Raw genomic sequence first — 11,926 nt, forward strand, 5'->3', positions numbered from 1 at the left:
GCGCAGTGCGTGAATCGCACAAAGCGCATCCGGGCACCGCAAATTGAAAAGTGGTACGATGTCGGCCGGGGCCGCATACTCTATAAATAGCAGCGATAAGTACCCAGACCTCCATGGGGCCGTACTCGTGGCCGCCGGCGGCAGTTAGCGCCGAAAGAAGTTCCTCATTTTTGCTTTTCAAGCCGTGTTTCCACCTCTCGCGTGCACCACGGTGCCCCAGCTCACCGATTCAAGGCAAACGTGCGAGCCGCTTTCGGTATTTCCACGGAAAAGTTGCGCTGAACGTGGCTAGCGCGCGCCGACCCGGCTGACGCGGTTTCGGACTTTGTCAACACGGGCGCTCGCCGCTTTGTCAGCGCCATCTCTGAACTCTGCGCCCTGTTTGAACGGCTACTAGCGTTCTGGAAAGCGTCCGTCCGAATTGATACACCACTTTGGCCTCGGTAGCGCTGCGATTTATGCTCGAAATTTGCGTGAAACGCTTCTTGCGCGTCCCGCCCCTGCTGATGCGATTTCTGATATTGTAGCTGCAGGCGGGCTATAGCTATAAAATTTGGGCGAATGCACCTGCGCGAAGCAAGTGCCCCGCTTGGTCCTTTTGCGGCATTTAACGTGAGTGTAATTCTTTCAGTTAATATGCAATACGAAGCCTCGAGCCACTTGGTATTATTGGAGGGACAGTGAGACCAATTTTGTTTAGAAATTGTTTAGAAACTATGAGGACGTGCACCTTCCAGCCATCTGCCTTCCCCATCAAAAAGCGTCCTTGCTGCGCGTAATTAGAACAAACGCTTTTTCGGGCGCCCTTCAATGCAAACACACCTGTTTCGTTGCGTAAAAAAACAGATAATACTGGGGTTTTGCGTGCCAAAACCGCGGTCTGATTATGAGGCACGCCGTAGTGGACAACTCCGAAATAGATTAGACTACCTGGGGTACTTTAACGTGCTCCTAAACCTTAGTGCACGGTTTATTTATTTTTTTTCTGCCCCATCGAAAAGCGGCTGCCGTTGCTGGGATTCGATCCCATGACCTCTCGCTCAGCAGCCAAACGCAATGCCCATTGAGCAAACACGGCTGGTTTGTTTCTTTGTGTACTTGCTTTTGTTAGCTGTTTTTTTTTCAGTTTCGTTGTAACTGCTTTGCTGTTTATTCACTGTCAGATACAAGGTTTAATAAAGCAAGCCACTTTTTTTTCTTCTTTTTTTGTATTTCTTGCCAAGAGGTTCGAGCTGTTTTTATTCCCCAGCCGCCACTGTCATCATGAAATCGAGTGTTACCTTGCGCCGTCTAGGTTTTTACGCAATGGCGACGGACTTCGCGCTTGCTATTTCCGTAGATAGATGGCGGTAACGTGTTTTCGCATCCATATCAACAGTCACTGGCCACCGCTGATACTATTTAAACAAGTGTTCCAGCTTTCTTACGCTATGACGCACTTCGGCGTTCTTATTTCCGTACATCCATGACGTGATTTTGACTCTTTCAGTGTGGGCGCTCCTGTGTGTGCGTGCGTGCTTGCCTACCTGCGTGCGTGTATATACGTACATACATACATTTATACAGGCTTTTTATGTGACTAGAACCGATGATTTTATTGACATTGGGCAGCCACAACTCAATGAAACCAATGACATATGTGTTGCTGTCATGTGACGCTCCTTATGGTAAGTTTTATGTTGCGCCTAATTAGTTAATCAATAAGGATTAATTGCGGAAAATGTTTAATATTAACGTCAGGGCCTATTACGTTTCATTTCGTTCTTGAGGTCATTTCAACACGACCGAGCTATTTTTTTTTCTGCAGCAACACACATGCAGGGTGGTGAATTACGCCGGCGTTGAATGAAAGCCCGCCAAATGTGAAATAAACCCACGTGACTGAGCTCATGTGCTACCCTATTGCGTGCACACACACGCACAGTCACTCACAAACGCGTATATATATGTATATACACACACGGGGTTACAGCGAGCACTTTCAAAAATGCTTAGAGTGCACACTGCAAATTCTGTAGGCGCATATGCATAAAGCTTTTTACAATTTCTGAATAGCAAAAGTCATCCTTTTTTACTTCGCGTGAGGCAATCTTACCAACGCAAATCGTTTGTCGCAGCATTTATCTGTGATTACTCATTCAAACAATATCATTAAGCTAGACCGGTTGAAAGACTGACGGCCGCACATTTCGCATCCCCTAACAAAGACGAGGTGGAGTTGTCCGAGCTGGAGCTGTGGTCTGGAAAAAAAAGGAAGTAATATAAGTTTGATGCTTACACACAACGCGATTGCAGGAACAAATTTCAGCACTGTTTCTACAAAACAATGCATTCAATTGATGTACGTCAACTCCTGTTATATATTGTGGTAGGATTTATGCTAAAAATATGGCGCAAAAATTTAACAATCCAAATTCTTATTTTAACTGCTACTGTATTGCAATAACAGGTTTGGTAATGCTACTTTCTCAACAGTTGCCTGATAACACTGATCAGTTTCTGCCACTGGTAAACGGTCTATGAGCATTTCCTATTATACACCAAATCGTTTTGCACATGGGGAATGGCGGGAACACCGGAGCGCATGGCTCGCTCGATCAGCGCCGACGTAAGCACCTTGGTACGCATTGCGCGCCAGCGCGACTTGACCAGAAGGTAAATACGTTCCTTCTGAACAAAAACTGCTCGCGTGCTTAGTTCTCAGTTAACAACCGCGAACATCGCACATCAGAGATGAATATTCGATAAATAAGAACAGACAAGAAGACGTTTTTTTTCGTTTTTTTTCACGTACATTTTGCGGTGCAACGTAAAATGCACCCGGCGCCGTAGCAGGAACGCGAAGGAAACGGCGCTTGCAATGCTTTCTGCACTAGTACAGTGCTCCTTCAAATGGTCTCCACACCTTGTGAAGCTCTAGGTGAATTGCACTGTCTAACCAAAAACACGCAAGTCTCTAACTTAACCGCTTCGTGCGTGCACCAAGCATTCAAGGATTTTCCTCAAAGATAAATTATCAGTTTTTTTATTCCATAAAGCGAACAGCAGTCGCCGAGATATAACGAAACGCAATTTCCGTCACTTGTTCAGCTGGCACGCACGCGCGCGCGCACGCACGCTAACACACATGTATATATATATGTGTGTGTGTGTGTGTGCGCGCGCGCGCGCGTGAAATAGGTGGGTTTATTATCTATTTGGTGGCGTTTCATTAAACGCCGGAAAAAATCACTACGCAGCATGTCATGCGTGTTGCCGCAAAAAAAAGAAAAAAGATGCATTGGTCGTTTTGGAAGGCCCTCTACAAAGAAACGAAACGCACTGGGCCCTAACGTGAACACTAAACACTTTGCGTAATTTATCTAAATTGATTAACTAATTAGGCGCAACATAAAACATACCCTAATAAGCGCCACATGACGGCCAAACTCGCCAAACCTCTTCTTTAAATATTCCTGAGAGCTCAACGAAATTTTCACCATTTACAGAGTTTGCGCCCACGTTTTCAAATCCGCTTTTAGTTTTTTTTATTGCTCATTTGGTGAATGATTCGCACGCCATGCATCTGTCAAAACAATGCATTTTTTGTGGAAGCTTAGGCGATACCAGTGAGCATAAGAAAACACGAAGAAATGGCTCATATTTCTCCCTATAAATAGTACATTCCATACAGCCGCAAAAATATACTGCAACATTCGTGCTTTAGTCTACAAAAAATTACAACGCCTAGTTTCAGTTTTACCATACTCAACGAAGAAATTTTCATAATTTTAATTCCTGAAATATTTTTGGAAAGCTCTGAAAGTTGTTTCTTTGCATTCAGGACATGTTAAAGGATAAGCATCCGAAATTTCATTATGATCACACTACGTAAAGTACGCAAATTTTATGCACAATCTCTATAAATGCTACAAATTGAAGAACTGGGACAAACACGTTTTAATGTTTAAAGATGCTGGACTTCGGACGGGAAACGGTTTTCTTTTCCCATTTTCAGCAAAACTGCCGCGATGCCGATGTGAGCTCTGGGGAGAAGGGGCCAGGCCTACCTACATCTCCGCTAAAAAGCAAGAGCAAGCAACGCCGCGGAGCGATATGCCGCGTGTGCGAAATCCGGAAAAATTCGCACTTTCATGAGTCCGGGCGAGTGTTTCTTGCATTTTTCGCTGTCTTGTACCTGATTCTCAGCTTTGATTTTTTTAATACATAGGAGAGGAGGCTTGGAGGAATACAAAACAACAAAATAGATTTGTTTTCGTATGAAACAATTGCCGTTTTTCGAAATTTGCGTTTTCCCCCCGACCGAGCACGACTCATTACCCTTTCACAATGGCTTCACCGTCGCGCAGCGCTGCTCTGCGCTGAGCCGAACCAACAGGCAAAAAAACTATGGGCGCCATCTATGTACGGACAAAGGAAGCGCGAAGTGCATCGCTGTGGCGTACAAATGCTAGATGGCGCGCGGTAACACTCGTTGTCACTGATGTACGCAGACGACATTGTGCTACTAGCGGACAATAAAAAAGATTTACAGATACTTGCGAATATCTGTGGGAACGCAGCGACAAATCTAGGCCTTAAGTTTAGCACAGAGAAATCAGGGATTATGATCTTTAATGAGCACACGAGTAACTTCGTGGTGTCAATTCAACAGCAAGTAATACCCATAGTGAAGCAATATAAGTACCTCGGCGTACACATAAACGAAGGAAAGAATTACTCAAGCAACCACCAAGATAATCTGAAAATAAAGGGGAAGCGGAATGCAGCATTAATGAAACAAAGAGCACTGTGGGGCCACAATAAGTATGAGGTGGTGCGTGGAATCTGGAAAGGAGTAATGGTGCCAGCGCTAACATTCGCAAATGCCATTATATGCTTAAAATCGGATATATTGGCGGGTTTGGAAGTTAACCAAAGATCAGTAGGCCGGTTGGCTTTGGGAGCACACGGTAATACGACAAATGAGGCAGTGCATGGAGACATGGGTTGGGCCTCTTTTGAAGTCAGAGAAGCACAAAGCAAAATTAGTTTTGAAGAAAGGCTCAGGAACATGGATGAAAATAAATGGGCGGCTAAAGTGCACAAGTATCTCTACATGAAAAGCGTGGACACAGAATGGAGGAAGAGGTCAAGGAAGTTGGCAACCAAGTACAGGATAATCGAAACTGTAAATAGACAACCAGGGGTCATCAGAAAGAAAGTGAGAGAAATAGAGACCGTGAATTGGATGCAAAGAATGGAAACGAAAAGGACAATGGAGATTTACAAGAATGAGAAGAAAGAAATTAGAAGGGAAAATCTGTACGATAACACAAAGGGCAGTGCCTTGCTATTTGAGGCTCGAGCCGGTTGCCTAAGGACGAAAACATATCGGAACAAATATTCGGAATTAGATGAGACATGTGTATGCTGCAGTAAAGATCCAGAGACCACTCAGCACATCCTAATGGAATGCGACGGGATCCACCCAGCGAGAACCGTAGGTAACGTGCAACTCCCAGAAGCGCTTGGGTTTAAAGTGGAAGGAAACATAAACAGATCAGCCGTAGAGATCAGCAAGAGACGATTAGAGTACTGGTGGAAAAAAAGTAGGGAAAAGATGGATGCGACCTGATCTCTTAAAATCATAGGCAGCGGTACAAGGTAAATTTTTGAAAAAGAAAAATAATGATAGGTATACAAAAATGCAAGATAAAGAACATGTATAGTATACCTGATTAAATCAAGCAGGCTAGGTGACTATTTGTCGCCGCCCCGTTTCAAAGGGGATGCCAATAAATCATCATCATCATCATCATCATGTCATAATTACAGTAAGGAGCGGTTTTGTGCCTTTAGGAAATCCGTCGAGCATCTAGCTGTTAGTTGTGGCACTTGTCGCATTTTTCTCGTTAAAATAAAGCTACTTTCATCAGTCTGCGTTGAAAACTCGCCGAGTTAGGTCGGAATATGTCTGCGGCCTTTTTTCCAAAATGGCGGCGCCCATAATTGTGCCTGTTGGTTTGGCTAAAGCGCAGAGCAGCGCTGCGCGACGGTGAAGCCGTAGTGAAAGGGTAATGAATTGTGCTCGGTCGGGGGGAAAACGCAAATTTCTAAAAACGGCAATTGTTTTATCCGAAAACAAATGTATTTTGTTGTTTTGTATTCCTCCAAGCCTCCTCTCCTATGTATTAAAAAGAAATCAAAGCTGAGAATCAGCTTGATTTGAAAGCTTGAAACGGTCGCGGCGCCGACACTGTCGCTAGCCGCCATATAATGTCACTCAGCCGTGCAATGCCTGCACCGCTGAGCCGATTCACCGTGCACCCCTTGTAGCCGTGCACTGCAGCATGAGCTAGACAAGTATCGAAACGTTTGACAGTGGACATCGATTTTCGTTTAAACAAAAAGTTCCATTTACACCTCACTTCATGTAGCGGAACTTAATTTGCGAACCGATGTTTATGTAGACGGTGGACTAGCGCAGGAATCGGCGACCAGCAACGCTTGTTCCGAGTTAAACGTTTCTCGTGTCGTAGCTGGTGCTCAATAACTAAATTCGCTCGTGCCCACGCGTACGTCAGCACAGCCGTGGTTTCAGATAGACCATTTAATTAGGCATGTACGTGGCCGCGCGCGTACGTACATAATATACCAAAAGTCGCCCTACGATTTCTGCATTTTCAGCGAAAGTAAAATAAAAATTAAGGACGATCCATGCTTGTGAAAACGTATGAAACAGTAGTAAACTCTGTAAGCGTTCTTTTCTTTTCCTTTTGCTTTCTTTTCCTCTCTGTGTGTCTCACGCTCTCATTTTCTCTTTCTGTGGCCCATAGCAAGTTGTCTTACAATCGTCGGTACAACGCAACGGTACAACGAGCAAGCATTTATGGTACCCATAAATTCTTGTTCTGCAAGAGTGGGTGCCATAGTCCAGTGAGTATGGTTAGTGGATAGCACTCCCCTTCGGATCGTGTGTACCCTGGTTCGAATCCCGCCGCGCGAAGAAAGTGGTGACTTTTTTTTCCATATCTCTCTTGCTCCACATTCTTTGCTCGAAACTGCGAGCACCAGAATAGATTCTAAATTTATTCATTTTGCAAAAAGCACTTGACAATTTCCGCCTGTTTCCGTCTTTATATAAACAGTGGTGGTCCTTTAGCCTATTTTTTGTAAAGCAACCGAAGTCTGTCAGTATACAGGGTGTTTTTTTTTAGCTGCACCAAATTTTAAAATTAGTAAAATGTAAATCTTTGTCAAGTTATGTTTGCCATTCAAGTGTACGGATTGGCGGCCTCTAGATAATACAGAGCAATTTCCGCAATTACGTGCGTAATTAGCAAATTTACGCTAATTAACTTTCTAATGATCAACAATAGGTGGCTATAGCAAATGAGTACTTTGGCGCCCGTCCTCGACACTACCTAGCCCAAGGATCGAATTTTGAATAGCGGAGTTCATGTGGGAGCTACGCGAACAATTAGTTCCTCTTGGCAGGCTGCTTGAAACTGAAACTTGCCGCAAAAAGAGCGTCTCTGTCGTCGATGTCGCCACCCCCGGCCTTTCGTCACGTCTCCGACGTCACCGCTGGTCCGACCAAACGAGCAGCTTGCGTTATCTCCTTGCTGTCTGCGGCGTTGGCCTAACGCTTCAATGCCGGCGGGCCGCCAAATTTACTTCGTCATTCCGTCGGGCGCCACATTGCGCTGTGGCGCCAACCCCGCTCCTTGGGCTTTTAGATACTACAGGCGCGGCGTCATGTCAGTCTGTATCAGTGAACGCCGCGGATAGCAAGGAGATAACGGAAGCTGCTCGCGGGCCGGACTGGCGCCTAGCTCGGAGACGTGACGAAAGGCAGGGGGGGCGGCGACAGCGTTATGCCATGTCATCAGCTTACTTGTTTTCCCGCATTAACCTGAATTGTTTTGCTATTTATTTGTTCAAATCGTAATTCTTTCGCTGCTGTGTGTAGACAACTTGACATCTTTGCTGCACTTGCTCTAACAAAATTTGTTTTCTTCTTTTTACTTATAGAACAGCTTCTGTAGTATGTGTTTTATTTTCGCGAGTGAGAAAATAAATCCTTCTTTTTCTAGCGTTAGGTAGTGTGAACATTCTCAATTTTGAACACACACACACACACACATGTGTGTGTGTATGTGTGTAAATGGATCGGAAAACATTTCTTTAAATGGCCAGGAAAATATCGCTGACGATTGTGTCGTCGTTTATTGCTTGTGCATGTGCTGCAGAAGAACCATTTTTGTAAGGGACCACGGAAATGCAAGGGAAAAAAGCGCACGAAAAAAAAAAGAAATGTGATTGTGGCAAATCAGAACCTGCTTCAGAATCAGAACGTTGTTTCTTCTGCTGCAACTCTTTCGCTGATGTGTGTAGACAGCTTTATTACATCTTTGATGCATTTGCTCTAACCAAAATTGTTTTCTTCTTTTTATTTAGAACAGGGATTGGGCTTCTGTTTTATTTTCGTGAGTGAATAAATAAGTTCTTCTAGTTGCAGCGTTAGGCAGTGTGATGATTCTCAAATTTGAACACACGCACACTCCTGCAGAAGAACTATTTTTGTAAGGGACCACGTAAATGCAAGAAAAAAAGCGCGCGAAAAAAAAGGAATTGTGATTGTGGCAAAGCAGAACCTGCTTCAGAATCGGAACGTTGTTTCTTCTTCTGCAGTTGCTCTAACCGAAATTGTTTTCTTCATTTTATTTAGAACAGGGATTGGGCTTCGGTAGTGTGCATTTTTACTCATTATTAATTCTTGTTCTAGTTGCAGCGCTAGGTACTTCCATCATTCTCAAATTTGAACACACACACGCACGTTGTGTGTGTTGCATGTGCTGCAGAAGGACCATTTTTGTAAGGGGTACCACGGAAATGCAAGGAAAAAAAGCGCACGAAAAAAAAAAGAATTGTGATTGTGGCTAATCAGAACCTGCTTCAGAATAAGATCATTCTCAAATTTGAACACACGCACACTGCTGCAGAAGATCTATTTTTGTAAGGGACCACGGAAATGCAAGGAGAAAAAGCGCACGAAAAAAAAAGAGAGAATTGCGATTGTGACAAATCAGAACCTGCTTCAGAATCGGAACGTCGTTTCTTCTTCTGCAGTTGCTCTAACCGAAATTGTTTTCTTCTTTCTATTTAGAACAGGGCTTTTTCTCAAATTTGAACACACGCACACTGTGCTGCAGAAGAACTATTTTTGTAAGGGACCACGGAAACGCAAGAAAAAAAGCGCTCGAAAAAAAAAAGAATTGCTTTTGTGGCAAATCCTGCTTCAGAATTATTCAGCCGAGGCAGCAAAGAAAACAACAACTGTTCTTAAATGTAAACGTGTTCTGAAATGAAAATTTGGCCATTTTGGACGCCTTTCTTACTGGTTTGGTTTTCATTAGATATTACAGTTAGTACGAATTAAATTTTAGGCATTCAAACGCGGCCAGTTTTCATCAGTGATACGTGGCGCTTGCCTACCCTGACTACGAGCGCACCTAAAAAAACACAGGAAAACAGAACACGCCAACAGCCGTGGGAAAGAACCCGCAAAGTCAGCTACCACGTCAACCGGGGCGGCAAAGAAAGTCTTTAAGCCGCACTCGACGCACCGAAAGTCCGCCACCGCGTCCATCGGGGTAGGCAGGAGAAAAAAAAAAGCCCATGTAGAAGCCACTTAGTGACCGAACTTGGCCCGGGATTCCTCCTGCTCTGTGTTGACAGTCTGCGGGTGAGTGGGGCGGCGCGCAAGCGCGCGGCAAAGTCCCTCAGCACGTCAGCTGGGGCGGCCAAAAAACTGCGTCAACCGGGGCGGCGAAGAACGCGCGTTTGAGCTGCACACGATGCAAGTCGGCAGGCGCCAATGTGGCAATCGAGCCGCTCATAAGTGACCGAAATTGGTTGGCGTCGCGATTCCTCCTGCGCCGTGTTGACATTCAGCTAGTCTTCTGGCGAGTGGGGTGGGGCAGTGCCCAAGCGCGCGGCAAAGTCCCTTACCACGTCAGCCGGGGCGGCCTAAAAACCACGTCAACCGGGGCGGTGAAGAACGCGCGTTTAAGCTGCACTGCCACGACGTCGACCGAGCTGAAGCGCCGCGCTTAAGCGTGCCACCATGTCAACCGGGGCAAGAAGGAAAAGAAAAAAAAATGTGGTTGATCCCTCTTATATAGGAATCGGTATAGAACACGAAAGTGAAACGTGTCTTCACAGAAGTAGTGTAATGTTTATTGCACATTGATATATAATGTCTATTGGTGTTTTGTGGCTAAAGTGCCCTTAGGCGTTGATGCACCCACGCTGACGCCTGGTGGCACGTCTCCTCCATCACGACTACCAACGTCGATGACCATGAGCAACCGTCGTGCATATGGAAGCTGCACTACGCTGCACACGCTAGCACAACGCGAAAGACGAAGCACGTAACTGACACACTAATACAATGCGCAAGACAAAGCACGTAACTGAATCGTCACCGAGTCAAATCAGCGCGTACAGCGCGTCGTAATTGCAGCCTCCGCGATCAACTTCAGAAACATTTTCAGAGCTAATTGCGGAGGCCACGCTCCGCTGTGCTGAGTACGGTGAACGCCACCTAGGTGGCGTTGGTAGTGCTTCTTGATGCCAGCGTCCCTTCGAATGCTGGCATCGAGGCGTCGTAGTGCTGAGACCACCGAAGCGTTCACTGTCTGTGCGCGTTAGTGTCATAATGCAGTACTTCTCTTTTCTGCTCGTAGGCGGCGGCACCGCCCCGAGCAAGAGTGCGGGTACACGGAGGGGTGTTAGATATATAAGGCGCGTCTGTGTAGCTCTCTGCAAATGCGTTTGTGGCGCAAGTGGGTTAAACGCTCGGCGATCTATCGTCGCGGACCGAGGGGTCGTGGGTTCGATTTCCAAATTTTGCATGTTTGTGGAACTTTTTCTTCTGGTTTCTTTCTTTGTATTATGTTCTATGACGTATTTCCGTGACGGAAATACGTCAGTGAAGTCTTGGTGGACCCCGGCATAAAACACTTTCGTGTTAAAATAAAAAAAAGGCCCGCGCTTAAGCTACCCACAGTGACCGAAAATGGTCGGCGCTTAAGCCCGGCGTGACTCCTCGTCGGTGTCCATAAACCTGTTTGTCTAATCTTCTGCTGGCGGTTCGGTTGGGGCCACGGGGCCGCGCGCAAGCGCGCGGCAAAGTCCCTTACCACGTCAGCCGGGGCGGCCAATAAAACCACGTCAACCGGGGCGGCGGGAAAAAAAAAACCCCTTTCAATGTACGCGCGAGGCCGCAGCATGGAACGCTCGCGCGAAGGGCCTTCGGCGAAGCGCGAAAGGCCTCTTTCTCTTTGCTGACCTGCTCAAACAGGGGGCTTTGTCACCACGAGAAAAACAGCCCTTCCTTGGTACAAGAAAAAGCACCCCTTCTTTGGTACGAGATCAGGTCACACGTGCGATTCCCTCTGCTCGCACTGCGCGTCGCCCCTTCGCGCATTCTCCTGTAGAATCCACAGATTCTTCTCTCGCACACTGGTTCGCAATTGCGAGATCTTTCGCTCATAAGGCGCGCGCCGCCCGTATCAGCTTTCGCAAAAGACGTGGCGGGTCTCGCTATCGTAGTTTGATCTCTGCGAAAACCGTGCGCTTCTCGTCACTGCCGCACCTCAGCAGCAGCAGGCACAACAATACCCTTTGGTCGCGTCCCGCCCAGCGACTTGCGCGCTGCGGCAACAACGGTCCCCATCCGTTGCGCCGTTGTTCTGCCGTTCGCGGCAACCGTATTGTGCGAGTTTCACCGCAGCAAAGAGCTCGCACCTTCTTTTTCAATTTTTCGTCCATTCGCCATCCACTTTCGGACACGCAACACACACTCCGCACCTGTCGGCAGCACTGCGATCGCATAGGGCGCCTCGGGAAGGATGTACGTTTCAGTTTTGTACCGCGG

The sequence above is a fragment of the Dermacentor silvarum genome, chromosome 4 (assembly GCF_013339745.2).
Source record: "Dermacentor silvarum isolate Dsil-2018 chromosome 4, BIME_Dsil_1.4, whole genome shotgun sequence".
In the NCBI taxonomy this organism is placed as follows: Eukaryota; Metazoa; Arthropoda; class Arachnida; order Ixodida; family Ixodidae; genus Dermacentor; species Dermacentor silvarum.